Below are 13,007 nucleotides of genomic sequence, written 5' to 3'. Positions count from 1 at the left end.
TCATATACATAATTGCATTTAACCTTTATAGTTCTGCATTTTGCCGATAAGGATCTTGAGACCCAGAAAGGTTAAGTGAGGAACTCAAGTTTACACTCTTGGTAATTCTCAGATGTAAGATTAGAATCCAATCCTATTTGACCTCAAGTACTGAACTCATTCCACCTTCTTGTAACTGTTACATCGAATAAATAAGACCCAGAAGCGCAATCATAAAGACATTTTCTGCTTTTAATTGTCTCTACAAACCCAATCTGTGGGCCCTCTCATGCAATAAAATTTGGGCAGATAGACCAGATAGCTTATCTGTTCATTCTAAGATAATAATATTTAAAAAATAATCCTCTTGTCGCTTTAGTCCTTCGAATAGTCTCAGCTCAATATATCCTGTCCAGTGTAATAATAAAACCTCTGGACTTCGAAGAGAAATCTTAACCTTAACCTTAGTTCAGGCCTGTTTAAGGCAGGCAACGTGCAGTTGGGAAGGGCGACCCCGTACGGCAGTGGGGAGGAGCTGTGCCAGCTCCTCCTCATTATTCATAATACCTCTTTTGCTAATTCCTCATCTACATCTTCTGACCTTTCCATGTTGGGAGCTGGGGGCCTGGAGAAGAGAGGGGTAGGTGCCAGTCTGTCTTACCCCACTGCCAGAGATCTGGCTATAAAAGGAGTTCAGAAGTGACCCTTTATCTTCAGCTACCACCTGCCACTGGTGAGGATGTGGGGAATGCTGTCATCTATGGTGTCCTTTTCCCCACCCAAGGCATTTTCTCCTGCTAGTCCCTTAGCTCCTCTGAGCCTCTTTCTGTCAAGGTGTGCTCCTCCTTCTAGGAGTTATGGGCAGGAGCTAAAATAATTCTCTGTCCTCTCTCTCTCTCTTTGTCTCTTTGTCTGTCTGCCTCTTTCTCTGTCTCTCTTTCTGCCTTTTTCTCTCCTGAACTTTGTACTTCTGGGTTACATCAGGGTTTTTCAAATTCCAGGTGTCTTATTAAAATACTTCTCATTTCATTTGAGGGGATGGGGAAGTGTCTCCCACACCTCATCTTCATCCATGGTTGGGGGTCCTTATAGCACATCTCAACTCTCTCCAGCCTCCAAATCCTGGCTGCTCCAACTTGTGAATGGCTTTTAAAAATCTGCAAAAAACCAAACCAAAACAAACAAAAAAACCCAAACAAACAAACAAACAAAAAACCCCCAAAAACAAAAAACAAAAAACAAAACCCCAAAACAGTATTCAACCACCTCCTCAGCTGTTCCCACCTGGTTGGTAAAACATTTTTCAATGAAATGTGACAGAAATTAATATCTTATCCTACAGCATCTCTAGAAGCCTTTTAACAGTATTATATAAAAGCCTAAATACTTTATTTTTTCTTAAATCACTTGCAATATAGTTGTGCCTACAAAACGAATACTCCAGATGCATATACAAAATTCGTATGGATCTGAAGGGACTTGGAGGTCAATAGGTTCATTCCTTAGCTGACTGATGAATATTTACTCAGTACTCTGTATTTGTAAAATGTCGGGCTAAGGCTCAAGTAAGACTGAAACCAAATGCAGATGTCCTTACAGTCCCTTCTTGAGTAGCTATGGTTTGGGAGAATTTATTACCCCTTTGAAAGCTCACTTTCCACAGTTTTTCTAAATCCTGAGTTCTTCCTGTTATTTTAAACGCATATGACTGCATGTAGAGCAGTATCAATCTTTACAGAATAGCCATTTAAGTGTTGAAGACAAGGCTGCTGTTTGCTTTCATCTTTCCTTAGACTTTTTATGACAAGCTGTCCTTCCATGATGTGTGACAGGGGTGCATGTCACCACTCTCTAGTTGCACTCAAGCACAGATGCCAGGGCTGTCATTTAGAATCAACCTTTACCACTGTGGGCAGAGGATCCACCCTGAATTTCTGGAAGCTTCCACAGGGTTTGTGCCATCTCTTAATGTGCACTACATATCTTTGCATGTAATCTGGCCAGGTCCACTTCCTCATATCTGGCTTCCCCTGACTGTAATCACATTACTTCCATCTCTACCAAACACACCCCAAATGGTGGTTTTCAAGTCATTAATGTCTTTTTCAGTGAAGAACTGAGCTCACAAAAGTAAGGGGAATTCCCAGGGCTTTGGGAAGTAGAAGGTGATAAAATGAATGTAAAATAGTGGCTGCTCACCAGGAAAACTTGCCACATCATTGTAGTAATGAGGAAATGGCAAAATTAACATCAACATTATTGCACAGCAACAAGATGGTATGAATTTAAAAGTTGGCCAAGAGCAAGTACAGTTGAGAATGTGAAGTAAAAAAAATGCTCTCTAGTCCTGGTAGTAGTGTAAACTGGCAAAACCACCTTAGTTAGAGCAATTTGACAATATCTGGGCGAAGGCAGAGATGGGCTGACCCTGTTATCCAGCGGTTCCTCTCTTAGGTAAGCATGTAACATAAAAAAACATGTGTACCTATGTGTACAGAGATCTATAAAATAATATCTTCATGGTATTTTTCATGACTGAAAAAAACATCAAATAAGCAAAGAAGAACAACAGAACTTGAGACAAGCTTTATGTCCATGGTAAAATGAATCTTAAAATGTGGTGTTGTTTTATACAATACAGCAAAGAAAATGAGTAAACAAGATTGAATAATGAAAATGTGGATGATTCTCATAAATTCAATTTTGAGTATAAAAACCAAATTGCACAAGAATATATACATAAAGTTGAAAAATAGAATGGTAGAATGGTCTTATAGAGAGACATACACATGTAGGAAATGTATAGGGAAATGTACGAGAGTCAAATTCTGGAAAGACATATCAAAAATAAAATAATGTTGCTTGAGAGGGAATAAGGAAAGTAGAAGGAGCCATGAAAAATGAAGGCAGGTGTAGGAATAAATTGTAGTCATATACTACTTATACTTTTAATTATGAATCTGTGATTATATTACTAAAGCAAAAAAGACATGGAAATGACTCTTGACTAAATTCAGGTAGAGGTGATGAAAGAGAATGCGATTGGGGAGAGATACAAGGAGTTATAGTCATAATTTTTTATTTATTATGTTGAATGTGGATCCATATTGTTTCATTATTCTTTATACTTTTTGCATGTTTGAAATGTATTTAAAAATAAAGTTTTAAGATTTCAAAACCATTGTTTCTCTTAAGGGCTTGACAGTCCTATTTTGGAGGTCAAAAACTAAATATTGACTTTTAATTCTTCCTGGTCATCTTAGTGTAATAATCTCAATTTATGTCAGAAGTTGGATGAGTCTGACTAACCATGGTAAAGGCAAATTACCAGGAAGTATGGAAGTGTGGAAGAGGAAAAGAAACGACCATTTCGAGATAATGTTTTACCTAGTTTACATATCCCTCACTCTCTTTGACACTTGCCTTTGTTACATTTCTTTTTTTTTTTTTTTAAGATTTTATTGATTTGTTTATGAGAAAGAGAGAGCACGCACAAGCAGGGCAACGGGCAGAGGAAGTGCAGAAGCAATCTCCTGCTGAGCAGGGAGCCCAATGCAGAGCTGGGTTCCAGGATCTTGGGACCATGTCCTGAGCAGAAGGCAGAGGCTTAACCAATTCAGCCATCCAGGTGCCCCCCAATTTTGATAAATTTCTTCAGTTGCTTTTTCAGAATTAAACAAATTTCAGATATTACTTCCCAATGATAGTATTTGTAATCTCTGGGTTAATCACAAAGATGATGTAATATTCTATTTATATTAATACAGCCTTAATTTTACAAAATACTTCTGAGCAATTCTAATATATTTTACCCTAAAAAAAATGAAACTGAAGTCGCAAATCTAAACTTTAGCTTTGATTCCCCTTTTAGGGTTAACTTTTGGCAGGCTAATTTTCTTCTTCAAATGTGGATTTCTTTATCCTTAAAATGGATAGAGGCCTATGCAAAAAGGATGTTGTGAGAAGATACCAAATTCAAATGCTAACATTACATTAAGGGAGACAATGTACATAAAGCAACTTACTTAGTGTCTGAAACAAATTGCTCAAAAATTAATCAAACACTGAAATAAAATAAAATAAAATTAAATTAAAAAAAATAATCCTTCTGCCTTGTCAATAAAAATAAGTATAAATGTGTCTACATTTTTGACCATCCTGGATCCAAGGTCTTGGGATCATTATTATCACCCTCCAGTACATTTATATAATGTCATGAATGCATGAGTGAGCAGAAATTTGGGTAAGTATGTACAAATTATAGACTTATATAGATGTTTTAGTAGTAAAACTTCGAAGTGAACTAACTTTTAAAAACTCTTGTTAATGTTTTCTAAAATTACTTTAGCAAAAAAAAAATCCAAAACAAATTAAAAACCTGTTAACAGTTTCACAGAAATGTATTATAGTGCTTTCATGTAATATAGACACATATATACTTTTCATGACTCATATATATGTAAATTTTCATAGCATATAAATAAACATAAATGTGCATATATTAAATATATGGCATACCTAAAATAAACACACATATACAAACATGTTTGTGTAGATGTATACATATATATATATATATATATATGTATATGCACATATAATGAGAGTCTGAATCTATCAACAAAAATGTAAATCAGGGAGAGATTCTTTGCTTTATAAGAAAATTCAAAATGTTATTTCTTTAACCCATAATTTCCTTTACAATTATTTTATATACAGTTTCTTAGGACGAGTCTCACATAAAGTGAGTTAAATACCTAATAATGTTTCTCAAGTGCTAAAATTAATGAGTTTTATATATTGTAAAAAGAGTAGAAAGAAAAAAAGTTTGGCCTATACATTAAGCGTCCACTTAAAAAAAATTGGCAGAAATTCCATAAGAAACTAAAAAAGGTCAAAATTATTTTTCTCTTGAAACTTTTTTCCTTTTCGAGTGAGTAAATGTTGATTTATTTTATTCAATGTATACATACAGAATTCAAACCTCATATTTCAGGGTGAAGTTAAGACTTCCAGTGGTGTTTCTACTGTAACACACCACCCATTAAGGAAAAAACAACTCCACTTGGCACCTGCTGAGAGTATGTCTTAACCCCATAGCCCATGATGCGTTTCCCCTGTCTCGGCAAACAGGTGGTGGTGCTATTTTGTCTCTAGCACATAGCTTGTTTTGAAATGCGGTATATATTGGCTGTGGTGACCCCCTGCCATAGTGAATTCCACAGGCAGGAGCTCCATGCTATGAAAAGTGGTATTCAATTAGAGGGGTTCATGAAGAAAATGAAAGCCTCTCAAATTAATTTCTCAAAATGCCCTAAGCCCCAGCCATCTCCCTTCCAATGTTCTTTGCAGCTGCTTAGGACTTCTGGACTAGTTGAGCCTGGGTGAGTTGGCTGCCTACCCCTATGGCAGTATTTCCTTTTCAAAGGGCAGTTGCCGTAGTTGTATAATTTTGTGCAGGGAGCGGGAGCCTTTGTGATTGACCAAGCTGTGCTGAAAGATAACAAGCACAAAAACGACAAGTTGAAGCTGGGGAAAACTTTATCAAACTCTCAGTTGAAAGTTGGAAGAAAGAGTGCTTTCCACAATGGAAATGTGTTGCATTTTTAAATCATCTAACTGCAAGGGGCTCACTACACTTAAAAGCTTTTATTAAATTTGGTCAGAACTTTCTGTCTCCTAGTGAGCATGTGGAGAACAGAACTGTAGACGGATAGACTTAGCACAAAATAGAGAGAGGAAGAATCTAAAACTCATGACTCATTCACTATCACATCTTAGATCATGTTAATGGCTGGTCCTTTCTAGAGCCCCCTTTTGGTCTCAGTTGATGCCCTCATTCACCCTGATATTCTTATTGCTATCCCCTTATCAAGCAATTAGCTCCTTCCATGTAGAATTTCCTCTCTTGAAAGACTGCATTTGAACAGATCTCCTATGATAGTCTTGTTAGTAAAATAGAGAAATACAGCTTAGATAAGATAGCACTGGGATAGATTTAAAAATTGCAGAACTCTATTCAAAGAATGTTGATCAGCACTATATAACTGAGCTACATACTATACGTCAAGAACTATGCTGGGTGCATTTGCTTACCTTATGTCAGTTAATCATTTTGACAGGCATGCTATTTATCTTTTTTTTTCCCCCCACTAAAATAACTCCAGCAATTTTGTTCAAGATTCTACTGTTTCCATCTAAAATTCCAGAATCAGCAACCTCTGTTGCATCTAGCCATGGTCGTGTGCATAGCTCTGGTCAATGTGGTGATGAGCGTCTCTTAGGGGAAGTTTCCCTTTCAGAAATTTAACTTTAGAAATAACAAAGGCAAATCCCAGGGATGATCAACTTTTGCTCTTTGTTCTTAGCTGTCCCCTTACTCATTCTTCCCATCTAGGACAACAGTGTATATCAGGAGTAGGAGCAGCAGTCATCTTTGATGAAATCACACAATATGGAAGGTAGAGTGGGAAGAGAAACTAGGCCTGAATTGTAGATGCTGTTTTGGGCAGTTCCACAGGGCTTGAACTCTACCAGCAATTTTGTTCCATAAAAAATATAATCTTATTTAAGTCAGTTTTTTTTTGGTCAAGCTTTTTGCTACTCTCAGTGTAATATAATGCACATATCAAAACAACTCTCTGAGCTATGTAGTAATATCCCACAGCCAGGAAGTAGGAAGGGGAACTAGGATTTGAAGCTCCTTTTGTATCTCTAAATCCTATTCTCCTTAACATTTTTTGTTAGTGACTTAAATGCAGAGATAGAAGAGTCAGTCATCAGATTTGCAGTTTCTCAAAGCTTGAATGATAGCTAACATACCAGTCTGAGGCTGCAATTGTCTTGACATATTGGATTTCCTGTGTCAAGCTTTTTACCATTGGTTGAATTTATATTCAAGTAATTCATAGTTTGATAAGTCTATCAGACTCTAAGTGGAGATATTGAGTAAGTAGTTGGATATAGTAGTCTGAAATCCAGACAGAAGATCTGCACTGAGAATATAAATTTATTCATTCATGACATATAGATAGTATATTAAACCGTGAGACTGGGTGAGATCACAGAAGAAAAGAGAGAAAATAGAAAAGGAAATTGGATTAGTGACTGAAGCCTGGACTTCCATAGTAATATTGTTGATAAGAGCAAAGGATACAGAGAAGAACAGTCAATAACAATCTAGAATATGGTGTCCAGAAAAATAAGAGATGAAACTATATGATCTATGGTGATGAAATACTGCTAATTTGTCAAGTAAGATAAAAGAAATGAGTTGACCATTGGATTTAACATGTGAAGACTTTTGGCAGGGTGACTATCTATCCTCATATGCCTGTGGCATTCCCAATTCCAATTTGTACCTGTTGTCTTGGTTAATTTATAATAATGTTTCTTTTATTCTTAAGTGTCATCATTTCAAAAAATTATGCAATCATCTTAATCATCGGTCAGCTTAACAAGGACAGTTTCAGGGGAATTCTGTGAGCAAAAATCTGATCTGTAAGACCAAAGGAAGAAAGTTTAGTGGCAAGACTGGTTTAGAATGGGTAAGTATTGGAGATCATTCTTCAAAGATCTCTTGCATTTCTTTGTTTTGTGGGTGAGGCATTGATTGCTCTGTGTTCTGGACTACTACTTCAAGGACATTTGTATAATCAGCAGCCTTGGAAGGAGAGGTAGAAACTTTCTTCATAGCAAAGCATAGCTTTGCTTACAGGAGGAAAAAAACAGTGTCTTCCTTTGGATTAAAGGGCAAGAATATATTATATTATATAATATATGTATTATATAATATAATATATATAATGTATTATAAAGTGCCCTTTATAACAATTTGTGTTCACTAGTCTTAGTGATCCTTTCCTGTAATGTACCCCACTGCCTGTTCCAGTATCTATGGCCTGTGAGATGTCATGCTGTGAGGTATCATGCTGCCTGTGAGATCTGGGGGACTAGAGTGAAGTTTCTGATCGTCGGGCTATTGCCATTGCAACTAGAAATCCACAGTTTTACATCTCTGATCCAAGAATCCTATGTCTTCTACTACTTTTTAAGAAACATGTGAATCCACTTGTTTGCTTGGAAGTAGGGGAAAATATCAGCCTTTCCTGATTCTTCAAAATCAGATCTTATATAACATAAATAATAAATACTGCAAATATGTCTCACATTTTTATTGTTTTTCACTATATATAAGACTTAGGCTTTTATGTAATTAAATCAACCAATCTAATATTTGATAACTTTTGGGTTGTATGGCTTGCTTAGGAAGATTTTATTTGCCTCTTAAAGATGAGTAAAAGACTATATTTTCTTCTAGTCCTTATCTTTTACAGTTATTTTTTAAGGGTTAGTTATTGAATCCACATGAAATATGTTGTTGTTTTTGTATAAAATAAGATTTTCCCCTCAAATGATAATTATCCCAGTACTATTAAAGACCACCTTAATGGACTTTATTTATTTAAAATGTCTTTTAATAATATGTTAAATCCCCATTATGGAAAGGTTTATGTTATGGACTCTTGATATTTATACATGTATATTTATGTATGTATGTATATGTGAATATATTTATTCAATCTTTTTCAACACATATTTAATTAGTGCCTACTTATTCCATAGCAGTTAGCAAAACAGACCTAGTTTCTGTTCCCATGGAAACTGGCACCTACTTGGGAAAATAAATACTGAAAAGGTAATCAAATACATCATTTAAAAAGTATGGTAAGTGTTAGGAAGGAAATAAAAAAGATGCTTTGCTGGAATATTGAGGCAGGGGGAAACCTACACACGTAGATCTCCTCTGAAGAGGATATCATTTAAGCCTGCACCCAGACTATAAGAATTGAGAATTACAAAGAGTGGGTGGAAGAGTGTTCTAAATTGGTGGAACAGCATGCCACAGATAAAAGTTGTTTCAGAAAAGGGTCGTGCAATGGTTTTTGCTCACCAACCAACAAAATCTGCCATCTTGGACTTGATCTTTTGGTAAACGGAATTCAAGTCAACCAGTTACACTATATAGTGATGGTGTTGATTTATCTTCAAAAGTGTAAGTTCACTTTCTTTTAGCGTTAAGATCAAATCATTGTATGTGTAGGAGTGGTCACTGGGATTAGCTCTCCAACAGCTACTCTATTTGAAACAATCAATCTAATCCACTCTTCTTAGTAGAAATTGGTTTTAAGGATGGGCTTAAATCATCCTTAAAATTAGATGTGAAGAGGAGAGTCCTGATTGACTTTTGTAAAAAAGAAAAAAAAAATCCCAACTTTTAGGAAAGAGTCACAGAAATAGAAACATGAACTATACTTAGGAGTCTGAATGCAACTTTTGTCCTTATGCAGGCTTTCTCTCAACTTGTGAATAAGTCAATATGTGTGAGAGCAGAGCAACGAGAATTAGAGAACTGCAGCACCAGAGCCCTGACATATTGTGCCTGGAACGTGCCAAACTTCTGGGCTTATTTTCCAGTGTGGTAATGCTTTTCCTTTTGGTTAACTCATTTATAATTGAGGCTTTCTGTTTTTGCAACCAAAAGCATTCTAATACTCATAACATTTAAAAAAAAATATTTTTACTGATTTATTTGTCAGAGAAAAAGAGAGAGAGAGCACAAGCAGAGAAAACGGCTGGCAGAGGGAGAGGAAGAAGCAGGCTCCCTGCATCCCAGGACCCTGGGATCATGACCTGGGCCAAAGGCAGATGTTTAACAGACTGAGCTACCCAGGCGCCCCTACCTGCAACATTTTAAACTTAAGTCTGAGGCCCAAAAAGGGGGAAAGGATTCTCAAAGCAGAGTGGCTGATAGCTTCAAAACTCCCCAGCCCTCCTGGCCCCAATCAAACATGTTTATGTAACATTTCTTGAAATTACTCATTAACAATGGTAGAATGGCAATGTTTTTTGTCTACCACGTCTTGTTAGCCTTTGTGATATGATGAAGTTTTATTCCTTATTTCTGCTTCTCCTTAAATATGCACGGACAAGTCTGTCTGTATTATACTCTTGGAAGTCACGCTCCTTCACTGTCTGCTCCATACTTGCAAGCCCTGGGAATAAACTTATGATGTTTCTCCGTAGAACTAGGACTTATGAGTGGAGGCAGAGATCCAACTACACTGAATGTATTGAGTCCTTCCTTTCCTGTACTCTTGCCTCATACCTGAACCTCCCCAGATTCTGCCCTCTCCCTGTGTTTGAGCTGAGTTACCCGTACATCATACAGATGTGTATTTTGGTAACCAGGTCCATGAGCATAGTGTGAGGACCATCTCTGGAATATGGAAGGACGTTTTTAATACTTATTTACAGTGATAAAATTTTACTTCCTCTATAACCCTAGGGAAAGAGACTGGGTTTAAAAAAAAAAAAAGTGGGGTAGAAACGAATGTATCTTTTATGTGGAACACATTCACCCCTCAGGGCCCAAGCCTTATTAGATCCTCTCTTTGAACTCCCCCCCCCCATGCATATTGTGATTCATTCCAAACCAGCTGCACCTTTAAAAAAGTTCAGTATTCCTGATTCTGTTTTCCATTCCTCACTAATGAACGTTTAAACTCTTACCTCTGAAGCTACAATGAAACCTTTTTATCAGCTATCCTGCATAGCCTTTTCAAATTTGAATTATCTAAAAAAACCTTCCGGGTTGCTTTCATCGCCATTGTTAATTTCCTGGCCACTCACACATTCTAACATTGCCATTACTTACATGTTAGTTGCTGCCTTTAAGCTGTGATTTTTTTTAGACCTGGTATTGAGCCTTTTTTTAAAATTTATTTATTTTTTATTTATTTATTTTTAAAGATTTTATTTATTTGACAGAGAGATCACAAGTAGGCAGAGAGGCAGGCAGGGAGAGAGAGGAAGGGAAGCAGGCTCCCCACTGAGCAGAGAGCCCAATGCGGGGCTGGATCCCAGGACCCTGGGATCATGACCTGAGCTGAATGCAGAGGCTTTAAACCACTGAGCCACCCAGGCGCCCCTTGAGCCTTTTTTTCTAGTGTTACTGTTTACCTGGAGAATAGATGTCTCCTTTTTCATGAGCCCTCTCTTTTTTGATTGTTTTTTCTGCCCTGCAGAGTGATAGGGGTGTAGCAAGAATGCCTATTGTTAGAATGCATACTATCAAGTAGATTTATATTTTTTTGTACTCAGTAGATGTACTGCTGGCATAATTTTAATCCATAGGTGTTCTTTGGTGAAAATAATTGCTCGAGTAAAATTATGACAACTTTTTTGACCTGTATACTCACATTTTTACATGGACTTAAGTTTTAAATCAATTAGCTAAAAACATAAATTCACCACCAATAGAAATTCCTACACACAGGAACAACAACAAAAATAATCCCACGATTTATTTTGCTGCTTTCTAAGACATTTCCGGATATTAAATATCACAGCTGACTGACCAAATCAACTTTTTGATATATCACTGTCTTTATATTATGGAATTCTAAGTTAAAGGTATAAAAGTGGTTAAAGGAGCATTCAACTTGTCACTAACATGATTCACAGAAGTATTTTTTACCCAAGGAATTTAATTAGTGTGTCTGAAAGCTAAGGGGAATGAAAATAATTGGTGGTTGGCAGAAGATTCTTTTAATGTGGTGATTATTAATAGCTGTTAAGAATACATGGGATAGATGTAGTAAACAACTAAATACTAATCTTTCTTCATTTAAATAATTATATTTTGGTGTCTTTAAATTTTAATTCTAAAATTTTTAGTGATTAAGAAACTATTTTACAAATGGAGAAAGACCCAGAGAGAAAAAACATTTTCTCCTGGTAAGTGATCAGAATAAAAAGTAAAATTGATTTTTCTCTTCATTACAAATGTGCTAATGGACAAAAAGGATAAAATCAAAGTCATTTTAAAAAATGAAGTAAAAGAATTTAAAAGTTAAAGAAGTCATCATTCCTTTCCTGGAATTTCTCTTCATCCTCTTTGAAATGGAATTAACATTCATGACATATGAGTAATGAGACTAATGGTAGACTCCAAAACATGGCAGCCCCAGGTAACAAAATTTGGGCAGTCTATTGTTTAAATTATGTGATATTTGAATTATACATCTCCCTTTTGCAGTTGATTTTGCTTTGGAAAAGGAAATTGAAAAGCCTTAAAAATCATCTGCTATGGGCGACTGGGTGGCTCAGTTGGTTAAGCGACTGCCTTCGGCTCAGATCCTGATCCTGATGTCCCAGGATCGAGTCCTGCATCAGACTCCCTGTTTGGCAGGAAGCCTGCTTCTCCCTCTGACCCTCCCCCTTCTCATGCCCTCTCTCTCTCATTCTCTCTCTTTCTCCAATAAATAAATAAAATATTAAAAAAAAATCATCTGCTAGCATCTTAAATTGATATATGAAAGTCAGTATAATAATTGGCCTTGAACTGCACCCAAATATATTAATTTCATTCATAAATAAGTTTAAAACCTTTCTGTATATTCCAGGAAGAGAAATTAAAATCTTCCCCTGTCTATTTTGTAATTTTTCCATTACTGGATATACAAGCTGTTAGGTCAAATAGATTATTTTCTCAAAACAAGTTATTGATGATCATTTAAAAATAGTTGGGTGTATGGATGGTGCTTTAACATCCTACTTCTGGAAATGCAGATGCAAACTGTGGTGGTTGTGAAATGGCCCGGAGGACCAGTTTTGAGTGCTGTATAAGCAAGATTCTCAGAGAAAAAGACATGGAAGAACAGGAAAGTAAGAACGTAATGTTTTAAACATGTGGCACTTAAATCATTAATTTATGAGTTGAGTATAGTGTTCTTAGGATGAAAATGCTAAAAAGCAACCTAAATATCCTCTCAGGAAGACATCATGAAACAGAGTGTCTGTCTCTATGTTTCTCTTATGTGTCCTACTTCAAGTCGAGATGAGGCTTGCTATGCTTGCTAATTGTCTATGCTTCTCCTTTTATATGTTTATGAGCCTTTTGTGATTTCTTAACTGAATTTCCCATTCATATCCTTTATTCAGTTTAATGGGTTGTTGGGCTGATC

Source organism: Enhydra lutris, unplaced genomic scaffold, assembly GCF_002288905.1.
Source record: "Enhydra lutris kenyoni isolate GAN:26980312 unplaced genomic scaffold, ASM228890v2 scaffoldscaffold7, whole genome shotgun sequence".
Taxonomy (NCBI): domain Eukaryota; kingdom Metazoa; phylum Chordata; class Mammalia; order Carnivora; family Mustelidae; genus Enhydra; species Enhydra lutris.
Note: the sequence above shows the minus strand (reverse complement) of the source record.